Source organism: Bos mutus, chromosome 13 (genome assembly GCF_027580195.1).
Source record: "Bos mutus isolate GX-2022 chromosome 13, NWIPB_WYAK_1.1, whole genome shotgun sequence".
In the NCBI taxonomy this organism is placed as follows: Eukaryota; Metazoa; Chordata; class Mammalia; order Artiodactyla; family Bovidae; genus Bos; species Bos mutus.
The window spans coordinates 3,918,450-3,938,400 of NC_091629.1; positions in this window are offsets into that span (position 1 = coordinate 3,918,450).

Sequence of the window (19,951 nt, forward strand, 5' to 3'; positions counted from 1 at the left end):
GGTGATTGCAGCCATGAAGTTAAAAGACGCTTACTCCTTGGAAGGAAAGTTATGACCAACCTAAACAGCATATTTAAAAGCAGAGACATTACTTTGCCAACAAAGGTCCGTCTAGTCAAGGCTATGGTTTTTCCAGTGGTCATGTATGGATGTGAGAGTTGGACTATAAAGAAAGCTGAGCACCGAAGAATTGATGCTTTTGAACTGTGGTGTTGGAGAAGACTCTTGAGAGACCCTTGGACTGCAAGGAGATCCAACCAGTCCATCCTAAAGGAGATCAGTCCTGGGTGTTCATTGGAAGGACTAATGTTGAAGCTGAAACTCCGTTACTTTGGCCACCTGATGCGAACAGCATCAGGTGGAAAGACCCTGATGCTGGGAACGATTGAGGGCAGAAGGAGAAGGGGAAGACAGAGGATGAGATGGTTGGACTGCATCACTGACTCAATGGACATGGGTTTGGGTGGACTCCTTGAGTTGGTGATGGACAGGGAGGCCTGGCGTGCTGTGGTTCATGGGGTCACAAAGAGTCGGACACGACTGAGCAACTGAACTGAACTGAACTGAACTCTAGCTCACACAGCTAAGAAACTCTTTCCCAAGTTGTAGCTATATCTCTTTACTTTTGAGGTCTGCTCCCACAATTATTTTTAAGCTTGGGGGTAAATTTAGATAAATAGATACATAGGTAGATAGATGCTAGATAGATGAAAGTGAAAGTTAATCACACAGTCGTGTCTGACTCTTTGCAGTCCCATGGACTGTACTCTGCCCAGCTCCTCTGTCCATGGAATTCTCCAGACAAGAGTACTGGAGTGGGTTGCCTTTTTCTTCTCTAAGGGATCTTCCTGACCCAGGGATGGAACCCGGGTCTCCTGAATTGCAGGCAGATTCTTTACCAACTGAGCCACGGATAGGTAGATACCTAGATAGGTATTCATCCTGTCAGTTTTTTAATTTTATTTTATTTTTTATTTTTGGTTGCCCAGGGTCTTCATTGTCACGTGTGGGCTCTATCTAGTTGCAACAAGCAGAGGCCCCTCTCTAGTTATGGTACAATGGCTTCTCCCTGTGGTGGCTTCTCTTGCCGTGGAGCACAGGCTCCAGAGCATGGGCTCAGGAGTTGTGCCACACGGGCTTAGATGCCTCTCTGTAGGTGGAATCTTCGTACACCAGAGATTGAACCCATGTCCCCGCATGGTCAGGTGCATGCTTAACCACTGGACCATCAGGGAAGTCCAGGGACAACTTTTTATGATTCTAAATTATTTTCATTTCCATCTTTACACATGCAAACACTTTGGTGATAGACACTCATCAAAGGTATCCACTCCCACCCCCCAGCCACTGACAGCTCCCCAGCTTCTTTACTTATGGGAATTACCTACATTGTCTGTGTTTCCAGATTCCTCCTCTATAAACTGAGGATAATAATAAATCCTACTTTCTGGGGTGGATGTGAAAATTAAGTGGGATAACATACGTCAAGAACGTATGAAGTTAATTAACGTAGGAAGTTAATAAAGATGTTCTCCATTAGCAAGGGAGTAAATAGTCACCTTTAAATTCTTCCAAGCTCATTGGAAAAGACCCATATGCTGGAAAAGATTGAGGGCAAGAGGAGAAGAGGGCAACAGAGGATGGCATCACTGACTCAGTGGACATGAGTTTGAGCAAATTCCAGGAAATAGTGAAGGACAGAGAAGCCTGGTGTGCTGAAAGTAGTGGGATTGCAAAGAGTAATACATGACTTAGAGACTGAACAACAAGTTCCTCCAATTTGTTCCTGAGCTAAGAAAGCCCTTTACAAATTCTGCTTTACTCTCCACACCTGCTAAGAAGAGTTACAAAATGTTGACCCTGAGCCAGGGAAGGCCATCAGTTGAGTTCTGTCCAACTGGGATGTTTGCGGAAATTGCTTAATTCAGCCGAGACTCTGTCTCCGCTTCCATTCTTGCATCCCTTGCCCTCGTTCAGGCCATTCATTGCCCACCCAACTGATTTCCATGCCTCCTGCCTAACTCCCCCAAATCCACCATGCACATGGTCTCCAGGCTGGGATTGTCAGCTAAAACAGAAAAAGAAAAACAGTTAAATTTGAATATCAGATAAATAACAATTCATGTTTTAGTATAGTTATATTCCATGCCAAAACATTATTCTATATTACCTGAAATTCAGGATTAACTGGGCTTCCTGTTCTTATTCTTTTTGTTCGTTTCTTTGTCTTAAAGTCTGGCAACTGTAAACCAGAGTTACCAACCAAAACCATAAATCCCACCATGGAAACCCCATCTTTAAGAGGTCAAGTGGTATCCTAAAGGGAAGTAGCCTTTGGTTACAACGTTAGTCCATTTTTAAATGTTTTCACAAATCTTTTCATGATTTAACTCCTTTCGATCGCTCACACATGAGCCACCCCTTCTTACTGGGTATCCACTTCTTCTGTTTTGCTTTTCCCTAAATCTGGCAATCACCTACCAAAGTTACTTGCCACAAAATACAATCACATACACATACATGTATCTAATGATGATAGAAATTTTCCAGAAAATATTTTAGCAACATTTAGCAAATGGTTGCCCTATGCTCACGTAAAAAAAGTCCTTCTGCATTTAGAAATCTCTTTGTGCTATTCATTCATTCAAGAATCAGTTAGTCAATGGCTAGTAAAGTAAAGCATTATAAAATGTGTGGGAGACAAAATATGAATGAGTAGCAGAGATGAAGTCATTATCATGTTCCTCTGGGCAACAGTCAAGAGTACCCAGAACTTCCATCCTTCTCTATGCAATTCTTTTTTTATTCCCCCCAACACATGAGGTACTTTGAAGGAACTGCCTCTTAAAATGCCACAGCAGCACACTGGTGGGCACTGAATTAAATTGCATGATACTGACTGCTATTCATTATTTGAGAGTTATCAAAAAGGAGCATCAGGAAGAAAATACTTGTTGACGCGGGACTCATATACTCAGCGGGAAGAGCTGGTGGAGAAGTACCAGTAAAGGGTTCCTCAAGCTCTAAAACACACAAGGAACTGAGCCCAAGATAACAGATGTATAGGAACCCACACCAAAAAGAGCAGGGACAGCAACAGTTAATAGAGAACTCAAGGTTCAGACTTTAGGAAGATTCCTGCAGATCCAAAGCTGATAGGATCAGAGCTAAGGTCACATGATTCCCCATCCTTTGGTAGAAGATCTGCTCCAGGAGCATCCGCCTCCCAGACCCCAGTGTCACCAGCACTGGTTTTCAGAAAAGAAAAGGAATATGTGCTTACAAAGCAGCCCCCTTGTGAGCCCCATTCTAACGTACTCTTCCGTAGAGTGGCGTATTATGCAATGTCCTTACTCCTAGACACTGGTAGTAAAGTTTCCTCATCCACGGAGATTTGCACAATGACCAGGACACTTTGGACAAGTCAAGAGAGCTTGTGTTACAATACAAACATGTCTCCGTGTGTCTATTTCTCAATGACTGTGCAGTCCCTACCCAATACGCTTCCGGTAGTCAGCCGCCCTCCCACGCCCTGGGATTTATTTAGGACGCGCCTGTAAGTTCACTGAAGTCCTTCATCCCCTGTGACTTCATTTTTGCCGTCCTGTCTTTCACTGCTGCTGCCCATTTCTGTTGTCATCTGCAGACACTCCTGTCACTAGGCCAATTACCAGCATCTCTAGACCTCTTCCTCCTGGCCCAATGGACTCCTTGTTCTCCGCCGGTGATAGTCTTAGAAGGCGACAGCCAGAGTGGCTGTTAGCTTCTGACCTCTCTGTAGTCCATCTTATTATGGTAATTGCCAGGCGGGAAGGAGCAGACACCAGCCCAATTACACCTGTCCCTGTCCCAGTTCAGCCTGGGTTTAAATTACTCCATGGAGTAGAGAGCACGATTTGGCTCTGCTGAACAACAACTTTTTCTCTATTCTTATGAAATCTGGAGACAGACATTCCTAATTATGCTTGTCAGTAGGACATAATGACCTAGTATTTCTTTAAATGGCATCATTCTTTATCAGGGAAGCCGATGCACTCCATTAATAGATAACTTTACTGAGGTATTTTCAAGCAAACAAATCTTTAAAATGTGACTCTTTGATATACTACCAAGCATAAACTGAAAACCACACAGCCAGCCCTTAGATGTTGTTTTAATATTAATGCTATACATAGATATAGTGTGTGTTTAATATTAATTAGTCTTTGTAAATATTATATTTGTATAGACTTAAATCTGTAAAACTATACCTAGTTAATTCTATAAATGGATAGCTGTGTGGCATGTATACATAATTATGTTGGAATATATATGTAGGCATTATGGCTGCATGAATTAGTTTTTTAACTGCATTATATAAAACATTAAGAGGAGGAAGCTTTTACATTCATTTGAAAATTAAATGTTGTTCTTGTTGAGCATTCTAGAACACCAGTGTATAATAATATGCCCCTATTAATCTAAATTGAAATTAACTACACAGATTCTTTTTTATTTTAGTTAAGTCTTAATAGAATGCCCTATTTACTTCCAAGTCTTTTATTTCCAGAAGTGTTTACCCACTCATAAGAAGTTATTTGTGAAAAATAATTTGAGAAGCAAAAATACCAGAGCTCTCAATTGGTTTGGTAATTTGTGAGTCCTTATAGAGGCCTTTGAGGATCCACCTTCTCTGAAGCAAGTTCCTCCAAGTCCAGGAATCCTTGAGACTCTGAACTGAAAGTTTCTCCATCTTCCATCTCAGTGTCCTTGTAGGCTCTTATTTTTTTTTTTTTGAATTGGAAGTAGCCACTTAGGAGAGAGTAGGGCTGAGCTCTATAAACCACCTGCTGCCTGGAATGGAAGATTTTATTCTGCATTTATGAGACATTAAAGACAGGGACTCCAGAAACTTAACCAGGAGAATTGAAGGTCTCCCTGGCTTATACCATACATTGTCTTCACTCAGCTTGTCATTTCCCCTCCACTGAATCCAGCGCTGATTTATGTCTTCTGGGGGTCTGCTCTCCCCAACAAGCCATCATTAACATTGTAAGCTGCAGGGTTCTGCTCCAATAACCCTGCTACTGCTAATGAAATTGCTTCCTCTCTCCCTCTGCCTGTTTCCTTCACTGGGGTGATAATCACCACCCAAAGGGGGCTACTGTGAGGTTTACAGTTCTCAGCTCGAGGCTTCACGGGTACTGGGGACTTTAGCCTTGTTAGTCTTCTACAGGGTGTGTGGTCAGCTACCGTGCTTACAAGCTGCAGAAACCTTGAGCCAGTCACTGACGTTCTCCAGGTGTGAGGTTCTGTGAGACAGTGCACACTGAGGTGTCAGCACTCTCTTGACTTGCCCCCCAAGATCCCACAGGTCCTTGAACTTTTCCATCTTCCCTGCTCCCTTTCACTCTTTTCTGGGATAACCAAGTCATAAATCTTTACATTGAATAAGAACCACACATGAATAAGAATTGCACTTCCATTTTCCTGAAGGAGTTTTGTGTTCTTCCTAATCTCCTGATAGGACTTCCCTCTTTGCTCAGGAGTAAAGAATCTGCCCACAATGCAGGAGACATAGGTTCGATCTCTGGGTTGGGAAGATTCCCTGGAGGAGAGCCTGGCAACATCCTCCAGTATTCTGGCCTGGAGAATCCCCTGGACAGAGGAGCCTGGTGGGCCACAGTCCATGAGATCACAGAGTCAGACACGACTTGGAGACTAAACAACAAACAGCTATTCTCCTGATTAGTCTTACGCGTGTGCTGCCTTGGTCATCTCCTCTTTTTCCGAGGCTGAGACCTCCAGTTTTACAATTCCTGGCAACAGGGACTGGCAGGCAATCCTCTCCTCCCTCTGAGATTATTTTCACTCGCAATGTCATCATTGATGGATCAGATCGTCAGTCACTGGGGCTAATGCACTTGCCAAGGTTACTGAATGAGGTCCCTGTGGGAACCCACTGACACTGCAGAAAATAGCTGAGGTCCTTCCCTTGAGCTTTCCTTCAGATTCCTCAGCAGTAAACTGGGACCCACCCATGGAACCAGTCCTTCCAGAAAGCCCCTTTGTCTCTCTTTCTCCAACAAAAAATTTCCATTTTTTTAAAAGACCTAAGTCCTCTTATCTTGAAATTACAGAGACATCTTTCCAACCTCAATCACACAAGAGTCAGAAGAGTCTCTGCTTTGAGGTTTTTACACCAGTTGGCCCCATTCTGATGGCTGAGCATAGAAAGCAAAGGCTCTCCAGGGCATGTGTGACCGTTACCAGTGTGACTTGTTGAAAGTCCAGGCTGCCAGGTCCGCTTGGAAGTGCTGATTCTGTAGGTCTGGGATGGGGCTGGAGGATTTGCATCGTTAACAAGTTCCCCGGCAATGCTGGTCCAGGAAACCCTCTTTGAGGATGACTGATATAAAACATGGGTTTCCCAGGTGGCACTAGTGGTAAAGAACCCACCTGCCAATGCAGGAGACACAAGAGACACAGGTTCGATCCCTGGGTCGGGAAGATCCCCTGGAGCAGGGCATGGCAACCCACTCCAGTATTCTTGCCTGGAGAATCCCATGGACAGAGGAGCCTGGTGGGCTACAGTTCATGGGCTCACAGAGTCAGACACCCTGAAAGCGACTAGGGTGTTTGTTAACCCCTCTTCCTCACGACATTTCTCAGCTGACTTCCCCACCACCTTGGTGACTCAGAACCCAAGAAAGGGCTTGAAGCTCGTTGCTTCTAAAAAGGCTACACTTTGAAGACAATTGATCTTGACTTAAATGGCATTGGGTGATGCCTGCGCCCTGGGGATGGGTAAGGCAAGGAGGGAGAGGACAAGAAAAATGATAAAGTATGTCTCTAATCTCATCTCTGAGACCTTGTTGATAGCAATATTTACCCAAACCAAAGCCATTTTCCTAAACCCAGACTGAAATAAACACAAAGAATATACAGAGAGGGGAAAAGTCTTTTTTTTTTTTTTAACCTAATAAAGCACACTATCTTTTCCTCTCTCTGTTAGATGAACAATATGGGGTTGCCTGGCCTGAGCACATCATCTCTGTTTATCTCATCTGGTGTCTCTAATTAGATTGCAGGCCCCTTTGGGCAGTGGCTGTGCAGTTGTAATCCGATTTCGTACAGTGCCTGGCACAGTCTCTTAACCATAAAGAGGGTGCTCAATAAATATTTATTGACGATGGTTATCTCTAACTCCTCAGAGAAGCCTAGGCAATTCTAGGTTACTCCACTTAGTCGAATGATAATGGAATTGATAAACTATTGTGAGGAGAAACACACATGTGGTGGGTTTTTCAAAATCAACCCACCATCAAATATTTAAAACAACGATGTAGCCTTTTGCACCCTGTAGGCGTTGAAGGTCACTTTGTGCCGGACTCATAAGCAGGATCTGAGCACCAGAAGAGACAGCATTATAAAACCAGGAAGCTTCTGGAACTTTCCTTAGGTGGTGCCAAAGTCTGTAATATTAGGTCTTTTCTTCCACCCACCACATTTTCTAATAGGTTACATAAACTGGTCTATAAGTCAGTATTATTTTAATTATTGGCAAGTGTATTCATCAACCCCTAGATGGCTTTTCTTTGCTGAAAACCATGCAACTGACATCATGAGAAACATGATACATGTTTGGCTGATATTATTCTCTTCCATCTACAAAATGTTTCTAACCTTGATGGATAAAGCCTGACATGAGAAGTGAAGTAATTGGGGGTTTTTCTTTCCCAGATTTGAAAAAATGATGCTTAACTACTTCTGAAATGTGTCCAACACAATGTCTAATGAAAAGCATACTTACAATCAGCAATAGAACAGGTGCTGTGTCATTTCTAGGGAAGGAGACAAGAAATTCTGGACACAGGAAAAGCTGTGTGTGCTTAGTTACTTCAGTCATGTCTGACTCTTTGCAACCCCATGGACTATAGCCCTCCAGGCTCCTCTGTCCATGGGATTCTCTGGACTGGGTTGCATACCCATCTCCAGGGTATCTTCCAGACCCAGAGATTGAACCCACATCTCCTGTGTCTCCTGCACTGCAGGTAGATTCTTTAATGCTGAGCCGTGGAGGAAGCCCCATTTCTAGATGTGCGTGCCTGTGTGCGTGCTAATTCACTTCAGTTGTGTCTGACTCTATGCAACCTGATGGACAGTAGCCCACCAGGCTCCTCTGTCCATGGGGATTCTCCAGGCAAGAATATTGGAGCAGGTTGCCATTTGCTCCTCCAGGGGATCTTCCCAACCCAAAGATTGAACCCATGTCTCTATTGTCTCTTGCATAGGAAGGCAGATTCTTTACCACTAGTGATTTCTAGGTATAGTTAGGTACAAAAAGAAGGCTATGCCCTTGAGGGGGCACCTGGGAGTCTAATACTGCATTGGGTGAACACCCTCAATGGGCTGCCTGTTTCTAACTATTAGCAAGAATTTGGGGAGCCATAGAGGTTTGGGGCCTTTCCCCTACACTTTCATACAAGTATGAAATTAAAGACATGTATTGTGTAAGAGCTAAAAGGGTGAGTAGCAGAGATAGGAAACAGAGTTCAAGGAGATTGCCTGACGGGAGTTTTTCCATTGGGAACATTGTTTGCAGAAGACGTAATCCATTGTTTCTTTCAGATGACTGCTTTGGAATTCTTTTCTTGGCTTTGAGACTTGTTCACCTTGTGACCTTAAATATTTCCATGACTGCCTGGTTGCTTTGCCTTTGTGTCTCACTTCTGTCTTCTGTTGGGGGAGCTTCTGTTGATTGAAAAATGGATAGAAAATAGATGTACCCTGCAGCCATGCAGAGAAGGAAGACACTTCACCCAAATCTCTCACCAGAGCTAAGGTTAAAGTGTCTGTCACCTTTCAGCTGACGCTGATGCTAAGATTGAGGGCAAGAGAAGGGGGCAAAAGAGGATGAGATGGTTAGATGGCATCATTGACTCAATGGACATGAGTTTGAGCAAACTCTAGGAGATGTAAAGGACAGGGAAGCCTGGCGTGCTACAGTCCATGGGGTCACGAACAGTCGACTGAGTGACTGAACAACACCACCACCTATCATCTATTCAGTGCTAAGAAAAGTAGCTCCCCAGAGTTAGGGACACGATTTCCAGGCTGTTCTCTCTTGTTTTAGGTCTACCCCTGTACATAAGCCACACAGTAATATTTGGAACTGGAGAGTCCAAAGTCCGTTTCATGACTTACGTGGGGTTGGAATTTTGGTTTGCAGACGCTGCCTTCAGTTTTTTAGAACTGGAGTGTCACTCCCTAGAGGCAGAACTACATTTTTCCTGGTATTTCCTACCATATGAAAAAAAAAGTGAATGAATCTGAGAATTTGTGTGTGCGTGTGACTAAATAGACCAGAGAAAATGAGGTAGGAAAAGGGGGGTTTAAGGACTAGTAGGAAATAACATCCCTTCAAAGAAACTGCCCAGCTCAATGGTATGAATTCCTTCAGTGCTGCTAAAGAGAATATCAGCGTGATGCTCATGGTCATTAACCTATTCTGTTCCTGTCTACTCTTCGCTGATTCTCAGTTGTCCATTCTATAAAATAAGCAATTAGGGGGAAGATGGCCGCTAAGATCCCTTTTAGGCCTGCTAGTTCAGAAAAGCAGTCCATATTCATCACGGTGCCCAAGAGGAAAGATTCTGGTCAAAAGTTGTGTTTTAACCCTAGCACTCCTGCTCACTAGCTGTGTAAGCTTGGTCTTGAGCAAGCATGTCACCTCTCTAAGCCTGTTTCCTCATCTTACAAATCGGGATAAGGACCCTGTGGGCACCTCTGTCAGTTTATGATTAACCTCCTTGTCTGAACCTTTCTTCCTTTTCTTCTTTAACCTTTATTCTCCTCAAGATTGAGGAGTATCAAAGAAAAGGGGGGAATTGTAACCAACCGAGCAGGAAAAACATGCCTGCCAGTTCAGGAGATGAAGAGATGCTGGTTTGATCCCTGAATCGGGAAAGATCCCCTGGAGGAGGGCATGGCAACCCACCAGTATTCTAGCCTGGAGAATCCCATCGACAGAGGACCCTAGCGGGCCACAGCCCATAGGGTCACAAAGATTTGGACACAGCCTTCCCAGAGAGAGACCATCCCCCATGTCCTCTGCTTTAGCTCCTCTGTGAAGTACCTATTGAATAAATAACAGTATTTGTGCATGTTTTCTGAATTTTACAGATGTGAACCCCACCACCACCACCAAATGGAAGATGTTAACTGCTTCATGACCGTGAGCACATAACCCCAGGCCTCCTGAGTCTAAAGGACTAGATAAAGTTAACCTTTGTGACACCACCTTGTTCCTTCACCATCAGCCAATCAGAGAACTGTGCACGAGCTGATCACTCACCCTGCAACCCTTCTCTCTCACCTGGCTTTTTTTTTTTCTTGGAATGTAGTTGTTTTACAATAATGTTAGTTTCTACTGTACAGCAAAGTGAATCGGCTATACGTATACATACGTCCCTTCTTTTTTTTTGGATTTCCTTTCCATTTAGGTCACCAGGGAGCATTGAGTAGAGTTCCCTGTGCTATACAGTAGGTTCTCATTAGTTGTCTATTTTATACATATTATCAGCAGTGTATATGTGCCAATCCCAATCTCCCAATTTATCTCACCCAACCCCTTTACCCCTTAGTATCCATATGTTTGTTCTCTATGTCCGCGTCTCTACTTCCTCTTTAGAAATAAGATCATTATTACCAGTTCTTCACCCGGCTTTTAAAAATGCTTTGTGGAAACCCTTCAGGGAGCTCAGGACTTTTTAGGGTATGAGCCACCCATCTCCTTGCACGGCCCAGCAACAAAACTTTCTCTGCTCCAGACTGCTGTTCCTCTTTGTTTGACCTCACTGTACATCAAGTTCAGGAACAAACACGCACTAACAGTATGAATGGGCTACTGAGGGATATGGAGATGCTGCTCGTAATACTCAGGCGTACTCCTACGGTCATCCCCACCAAGTTTGCTCTAGGATCCCAGAAGCACGTCATCAGAAAGCATTGTTAGCAACAGGGGATTAAGAGCACAGGTTATGGCCAGACTGCCCCAGTTGGGTCTTGACTTGGTCACTGTAATTAGCACACAATTCCTGGCATTTAGTTCAAATTCCCGTTATCTGGTCTCTTATCTTGGTGAAGGTTCTGTTGCCCTTGGGAGTGCAGTTGAAGGCTTGAATTTTTTTTTTTCATCTTCTTACTTTTCTGTGTGTTCCAATTTTTCTACAATGAGGAGTAATTACTTTTAAAACAAAGAAACAAACAGAAAGGCCCTTTTCTTGTGTGTTTTAAATATATTAATATTGGCATAGAGAATTAAGAGATACAAACTACCATGAATAAAATATAGTCATTACTTTGAAATAACTTTAAATGGAGTAAAATCTATACAAATATTGAATCATGAATATGTACACCTGAAACTATGTAATGTTGTAAATCAACTATGCTTTCATTTAAAAACAAAGAGAGAGATAATATATTTAAAGTATTTAGCACAGTTTCTGGCATCTGCTGCCGCTGCTGCTAAGTCACTTCAGTCGTGTCCAACACTGTGCGACCCCATTAACAGCAGCCCACCAGGCTCCTCCGTCCCTGGGATTCTCCAGGCAAGAACACTGGAGTGGGTTGCCATTTCCTTCTCCATCCTGGCATCTAATAAGCAATAAATGTTGGCTATTACTATTCTTATATATATATATATATATGTGTGTGTGTGTGTGTGTATGATATCAACCAGATCATAGACTAACCATTCACGAATGCGTCAACTGCTGTCTTATGGGTGTGAATCATGTCTTTGTTCAGAGTAAAAGTTTTCCTCGTCTTTATTCAAACCTTTGTAATGTGGAGTGAGTTTGCCTTTATGAATCAGCCTGGCAGGCATCGTGGAAATATTCTGAGCACTTCAGATTTCAGACTATGCTTTCTTCCAGCAACCTAAAATTTCTCCCCAGAGTTTGAGTGCTATAGGGTAAGACCTTGTGACCCAAACAAAGACAAACAATTTTCTGGTTGAGTCCGTGGGGTAGGGGTTGGGGGGTTGAGTTGGGGGACAGAAAGCTAAAATTGTGAGTTCAGCTGAGGACACAGACAGGAAAGGAGTAGGCTGCAGAGACTGCCTTCAGCCTTCTGCCTAGGGTGACCACTGATCCTACGTGTTGCAAGGAGCAAGCTCCTCTTCCTGTTAAAACAGGAAAAAAGTCCTCAAATAATGCTTTTCACCACTCCATATTATTAACTACAATGAAGGTGCCTTAGACAAGAAGAAAAAAAATAAATAAAAAAGGAAGAAAATCAGAAAGAAAGCAATTTTCAAAGGGGAATAGTGTGTCAGAAATATATAGCAAAGAAAAAAAGAAGAAAAAGCTATTTCCTATGATACCAATAAAGAAGACAGTCATATGAATTTGTATATGTATGACATGGCAGTTTATTAAAAATGTTATGTGTGTCAGTGCTTATCAAATTTTCCCACTAACGTGTGACTAAGGACAAAGACAAGTGACCACGTGTGACTCTGTGTATGTCTGGGAGCGCACAGGAAGAGGAGGAACGCACATAGCCTGTACTAGACTCCAGAAGGCTGGAGATTTTTTTCAAGACCTGGGATTTTGTCTTAAAATGATATTGATTTCTCATTGCTCTGGAATAAAAATACAGGACCAAATGCTAGTTGTCTGATTCTTGGTCCCATGATCTTAGTAATGTAGAGCACTGCCTCTTCCGTATTGCTAGCTGTGACACTCTGAAGAGTTTTCATTCTGTGTCCCACTGAACACTTGATTCCGGAGGTGTCAGCAATTATGAAAAAGGATGCCAGCGTCCCAAGGGGAAAAAGTGAAACTGTAGGTGGTAAGACCCTCCTGAGTGAAGAGAGAGAAAACTATGGATAGTTCTGATGAAGGAGAATGGGAGTTCTGCCATTTTCCTGTTGCGCGCATGCAAGCTGGGACGTCAGGCCTGCCAGGAATAACCAGACGGTGATCACTCCCCACTTCTGCTGACTCACAAGGAGCAAATGATACAGTCATTACAGATCCACACTGAACCTCATGGGACTTTGAAGTTCAGGTCAGGAAACAGAGACCTGAGGGCAGAGGTAGGACCTTTATTTGTTTTTCATCACAGAGCCTGACTTCAGAAGAGAAGCTAGTTTTTAACAATGACTGAAATCGATGGTACAACAATAATCAATGTTTTGTTTTCTAATTTTAGCCCTTCTAACTCACCATGCTAAAATAAATATCCCAATATACAGAATCAGAGGGTCCTTTCCCATGTTAAAGTTATGGTTTGATGATAGCATTCTGACTGGCAGGGGGGAGTTTATTTTACAAAGAACAGGTAGGAAACACCTTGCTAGTGAATCAGGGATGCCATCCCCAAACACACATAAATTGAATTTGAGTAGATAGTAAGAAATCTGGAGGAAAAAAAAGTGTTTTATGGATAATATGACTGATTTGGATTAAAAAAAAATAGTAGGGGAGATACTTCTAAAGAGATAATTTTATCATAGAAAACTTGTCAGGAACAACAAATACATATTATATATAGAATATTTTCTGAAAACAAAGTAAATATGGTGGGGTTTTTTTAATGGAAACTGAATATCATTATTTATTTCAAAAAAAGTACGCTACAAGAAAGGAAAGTGTGGTAAGTTTATACATGATGTGGGTGTATACTTGTGTGGGAACTTACCTTCTAGGACATGAGAGCATCATGAAGGCCATTGAGATTAGGATTAAAAATTCTAGAAATACTACCATTGTGGGAGAATAATAGAGGCGACTCAGGTCGATCAGTGCTGTGCATCATGTTTTCTTTATTTTTAATTATTAGATCCTTGAAACATAGGTAAATATACAAAAGAAAGAAATCCTTTTAAACTATCACCCAAATGAAAAAGATACTAACACTTCATCATGTCTACCTTAACTTCCATTCATTCATTTTTGCTTTTCTTTTTTTTATTAAAAATGTACTAATAATAGCAAAAGCCCCAAATACTATATACGATTCTCTCTAAGTAGAAATAGCCACAATAGAGTGCTCTCTGCTCCATTCTTTTGACTTTTCAGTTCAGTTCAATCGCTCAGTCATGTCCGACTCTGCAACCCCATGGACTGCAGCACGCCAGGCCTCCCTGTCCATCACCAACTCCCGGAGCTTGCTCAGATTCGTGTCCATCAAGTCAGTGATGCCATCCAACCATCTTATCCTCTGTCGGCCCCTTCGCCTCCTGCCTTCAATCTTTCCCAGCATCAGGGTCTTTTCAAATGAGTCAGTTCTTCTCATCAGGTGGTCAACCCAGGGGTCAATTCACAAACAGCACACTACATGGTTTACTAGTTTAAAAACTTCTCTGAAAGCATGCTATCGTATATATTCATTTACAAAACTGGCTGTATTTCACTTGATGTCATGTATTTGACAGCTATCCCTATTAATTCACTACATCTAGTATCTTTATTTTAACCCTGTGTAGTAGCGAGAAACAAAACTTCCACCACTGATGGACAACGGGTGATTCCACATTGATTTTTTTTTCTATTGCTTATAATTCTGTAACTTACAATGCAAGATTTTACATATCTCTTCTGCACATTTCTAGAATTTTTCTTTGGGAGAAAACTAGAAGTAGAATTTGAGATAAAAAATATGCAAATCTTCCGTTTAACTAGGTAACACAGAATTGTTACCCAAAGTGGTTTTGCTGCTGCTGCTGCTAAGTCACTTCAGTCGTGTCCAACTCTGTGGGACCCCATGGACTGCAGCCCACCAGGATCCCCTGTCCCTGGGATAAGTACATTAAGCAAACATGCAAATCTTTTCACCACATACTCAGTAACACTTAGGGTCCCCAGATGTCTACAGTGTTGCCAGTCTGTTGTGCCTGTGTTTGTGTGTGAGAGAGCATATTGTCACTTTAGTTTCATATAGTCTTGCTTGAGAAATTGTTCCCTCACAAACTATCATACACATTTCCTAAGTTTTAAGAAAGCTTTGTTTTTCATGTTTAAGCCTTTATGTGCGAAGTGGATATTTTTCATCAATTTAAAGAGTTGATTATCCTAAAACCACTTATTAAATAATCTGTTGGTCAATAATTTTAATGGCTTTTGGGTTTGTATATATGTATATATATGGACCTCCCTGGTGGCTCAGCAGTAAAGAATCTGCCTACAATGCAAGAAACCCAAGTTCAATCCCTGGGTCATGAAGATCCCTTGGAGAAGGGATAGGCTACCCACTCCAGTATTCTTGGGCTTTCCTATCTGCAATGCTGGAGACACCAGTTTGATTCCTGGGTCGGGAACATCCCACAGAGAAGGGATAGGCTACCCACTTGAGTATTCTTGGACTTCCCTGGTGGCTCAGATGGTAAAGAATCTGCCTACAATGCAGGAGCCCCAGGTTCAATCCCTGGGTCAGGAAGATCCCTTGGAGGAGCGCATGGCAACCCTCTCTAGTATTCTTGCCTGGAGAATCCCCATGGACAGAGGAGCCTGGCAGGCGATAGTTCATAGTGTCACATGGAGTCAGACATGACTGAAGCAACTGAGCAGCAGCAGCAGCAGCAGCATAGGTTGGTTATAGGTTACATATAACTTTTATATGTATGCTTTATACAGATACATATTTGTATATACGTGTGTGTGTGTGTGTGTGTGTATATACACACACTGATCCTAGCTTCTCTTCTTTTTTACATTGGTTATTAGTCATTCTCTTATTTTTAAACTTTCAGCATCTGAAATCAGTCATTATTCTTGTTATTGTTGCTGCTGTGCTGTTATTATCTTATGGCTATTGTTAATATCATTATTGGCTCTAGAGTCAATGCTTATTTATTTTTTTTAATTTAATTTTATTTTTAAACTTTACAATATTGTATTAGTTTTGTCAAATATCAAAATGAATCTGCCACAGGTATACATGTGTTCCCCATTCTGAACCCTCCTCCCTTCTCCCTCCCCAAACCATCCCTCTGGGTCGTCCCAGTGCACAAGCCCCAAGCATCCAGTATCGTGCATCGAACCTGGACTGGCAACTCGTTTCATACATGATATTATACATGTTTCAATGCCATTAGCTTATTTAAATTTACGCATCTGAGCACCAATTTTTTTGACCAAGATCACTTACTGCACGCCTGCCCACAATTATTTTCTCAGTGAAATTTCCTCCTGAAATCATTCTTCATAGGCTTTCCAGGTGGGCTGCACACAGTCCCTCATCCTGAGAAACTCATTTTTCCCCTTACTCTTGAACAACAGCTGAATATAGACTTTTCAACTGACAGTAATGTTTCCTCAACCTAATAAAGAGTTCATTCTTGTTGTTTCTGGACTGGTGGGCTAAAAGAGTTATGCCAAGAGAACGCACTGGTCATAGCAAATACCCTCTTCCAACAACACAAGAGAAGACTCTACACATGGACATCACCAGATGGTCAATACTGAAATTAGAATAATTATATTCTTTGCAGCCAAAGATGGAGACGCTCTATACAGTCAGCAAAAACAAGACAGGGAGTTGACTGTGGCTCAGATCATGAACTCCTTATTGCCAAATTCAGACTTAAATTGAAGAAAGTAGGCAAAACTACTAGACCATTTGATTTAGGTCTGACCTAAATCAAATCCCTTATGATTATACACTGAAAGTGACAAATAGATTCAAGGGATTAGATCTGATAGACAGAGTGCCTGAAGATCTATGGACAGAGAGAGGTTCCTGACATTGTATAGGAGGCAGGAATCAAGACCATCCCCAATAAAAAGAAATGCAAAAAGGCAAGATGGTTGTCTGAGGAGGCCTTACAAATGGCTGAGAAAGAAGAGAAGCTAAAGGCAAAGGAGAAAAGGAAAGATATACCCATTTGAATGCAGAGTTCCAAAGAATAGCAAGGAGAGATAAGAAAGCCTTCCTCAGTGATCAGTGCAAAGAAATAGAGAAAAACAACAGAATGGGAAAGACTAGAGATCTCTTCAAGAAAATTAGAGATACCAAGGGATCATTTCATGCATAGATGGGCACAATAAAGGACAGAAATGGTAAGGACCTAACAGAAGCAGAAGATATTAAGAAGAGGTGGCAAGAATGCACAGAAGAACTATACGAAAAAGATCTTCATGACCCAGGAACCACGATGGAGTGATTGCTCATCTAGAGCCAGACATCCTGGAATGTGAGGTCAAGTGGGCCTTAGGAAGCAACACTACAAACAAAACTAGAGGAGGTTATAGAATTCCAGTTGAGCTATTTCAAATCCTAAAAGATGATGCTGTGAAAGTGCTGTACTCAATATGCCAGAAAATCTGGAAAACTCAGCAGTGGCCACAGGACTGGAAAAGGTCAGTTTTCATTCCAATCCCAAAGAAAGGCAATGCCAAAGAATGTTCAGACTACCACACAATTGTACTCATCTCACACCCTAGCAAAGTAATGCTCAAAATTCTCCAAGCCAGGCTTCCACAGTACGTGAACCATGAAATTCCAGATGTTCGAGCTGGTTTTAGAAAAGGCAGAGGAACCAGAGATCAAATTGCCAACATCCATTGGATCATCGGAAAAGTGAGAGAGTCCCAGAAAAGCATTTACTTCTGCTTTATTGACTATTCCAAAGCCTTTGACTATGTGGATCACAACAAACTGTGAAAAATACCAGACCACCTGACCTGCTTCCTGAAAAACCTGCATGCAGGTCAAGAAGCAACAGTTAAAACTGGACATGGAAAAACAGACTGATTCCAAATTGGGAAAGGAGTATGTCAAGGCTGTATTTTGTCACCTTACTTATTTGACTTATATGCAGAGTACATCATTCGAGATGCCATGCTGGATGAAGCACAAGCTGGAATCAAGATTGCTGGTAGAAGTATCAGTAACCTCAGATACGCAGATGACACCATCCTTATGGCAAAAAGTGAAGAACTAAAGAGCCTCATGATGAAAGTGAAAAAGGAGAGTGAAAAATCTGGCTTAAAACTCAACATTCAAACAGTTAAGGTCATGGCACCTGGTCCCATCACTTCATGGCCAAAAGATGGGGTAACAGTGGAAAAAGTGAGAGACTTTATTTTGGGGGCTCTAAAATCACTGCAGATGGTGACTGCAGCCATGAAATTAAAAGGCACTTGCTCCTTGGAAGAAAAGCTATGACCACCCTAGACAACATATTAAAAAACAGAGACATTACTTTGCCAACAAAGGTCCATCTAGTCAAGGCTATGGTTTTTCCAGTAGTCATGTATGGATGTGAGAGTTGGACTATAAAGAATGCTGAGCACCGAAGAATTGATGCTTTTGAACTGTGGTGTTGGAGAAGACTCTTGAGAGTCCCTTGGACTGCAAGGAGATCCAACCAATCCATCCTAAAGGAAATCAGTCCTGAGTATTCATTGGAAGGCCTGATGCTGAAGCTGAAACTTCAATACTTTGGCCACCTGATGAGAATAACTGATTCATTTGAAAAAACCCTGATGCTGGGAAGGACTTAAGGCAGGAGGAAAAGGGGACAACAGAAGATGAGATGGTTGGATGGCATCACCGACTCACTGGACATGAGTTTGAGTAAGCTCCGGGAGTTGGTGATGGACATGGAAGGCTGGCATGCTGTAGTCAATGGGTGGGACACAAAGAGTCAGACACGACTGAGCAACTGAATCAATTTTGAGATGTCTGCAGTCACTACAGTTGTCCCTTTTTTAGAAAAGTCTTTTCCCTCAAATTGTTTTTAAAACCCATTTTTGGAGAGTAAGGGAAGTGTTCTACAGCCTAAGCTGTAGATGGCTATAGGGACGTTTTACACGTCCTCCTGGGACTTGATGTGTTTCCTTATTCTGACAATTTGTACCACTCATCACTTTTGAAAAATCACTGGCCAATGCCTGCTTTAATGTTCCTCTTCTCCATCCTTCTATTCTTTCCTTTTGGATTCTTTTCCTGTAGACATACATCCAATTTTTTTCTATTCTTATGTCTCAACTTATTAAGATTTTCTCTCTCTTTATGCTACTTTCTGGGTAATTTATTTATAATTTGTTTTCTTCCTGTTAATTTCTTTCTTCACTGCATCTAACTTACTGGTTATTGTGCTATTGAGCATTCATTTCCATGATGGTATATATTTTTCATTGCAACATTTCTTTTGGTTTTGCTTCAAATCTGCTTTTCTTAAGTGACTTGCCTTTCCTTGTGCTTTCTTGTCTTTTTTCATCTCCCCACCTTCTCACTTTATGTATTTCTGTTTTTTTTTTTTTTTTTCTAATTTGGACTCTTGGGTTCAGAGAATCAAATTAACCATATGTCTTGGATAATGCTAATAGCAGCTGCTGTGTGCTGGGCTCCAGGAAGCAGACCTCAGGCAGAGATTAGATGGTATGGGTTGATCTTGGGCTCTGCGGGTGTGGGAGGGAAGAGGAAGAAGCAGGATGGGGCGGGGAGAGGCGGTGAGGCGGGCCACCTCCCTGGGGGAAGGCAGGGTGAAGCAGTTCCTTCACAGGCGTCTTCACAGCAGAGACAGAAGTCAGGCCTTTGCCATCGGGATTCTGGGTACCGGCCATCCCTGGAATGGACTGTGCCCTTGGATGAAGGGGAGCTGTCTTCAGACAAGGCATTTCCCCAAAGGCACTGACCTCAGAGGGCTTCCTGTCTGCGGGACGCCCAGCAGCTGGACAGTGAGTCCTTCAACTTGTTAACAGAAGGACGGTGTGGTTGGCCCAGCACAGCAGCCAGTGAGACAGTGACAGTCACAAGGCGAGCACCGTGGGATTTCCCTGTGGGGATATGGTGAACGGCCACTGAGAAACGACAAGACTGAGACACAGAGTGATGAAGGAACCTGCCCGACCAAAGTGACCTGGTCAGTTAGGACGCAAATGAGGCCACTGGGCTCCAGAGCCCCAGAACTTCCTACTAGGCTTCGGTGCCTGTGGTCAGGGCCGGTTGCCTT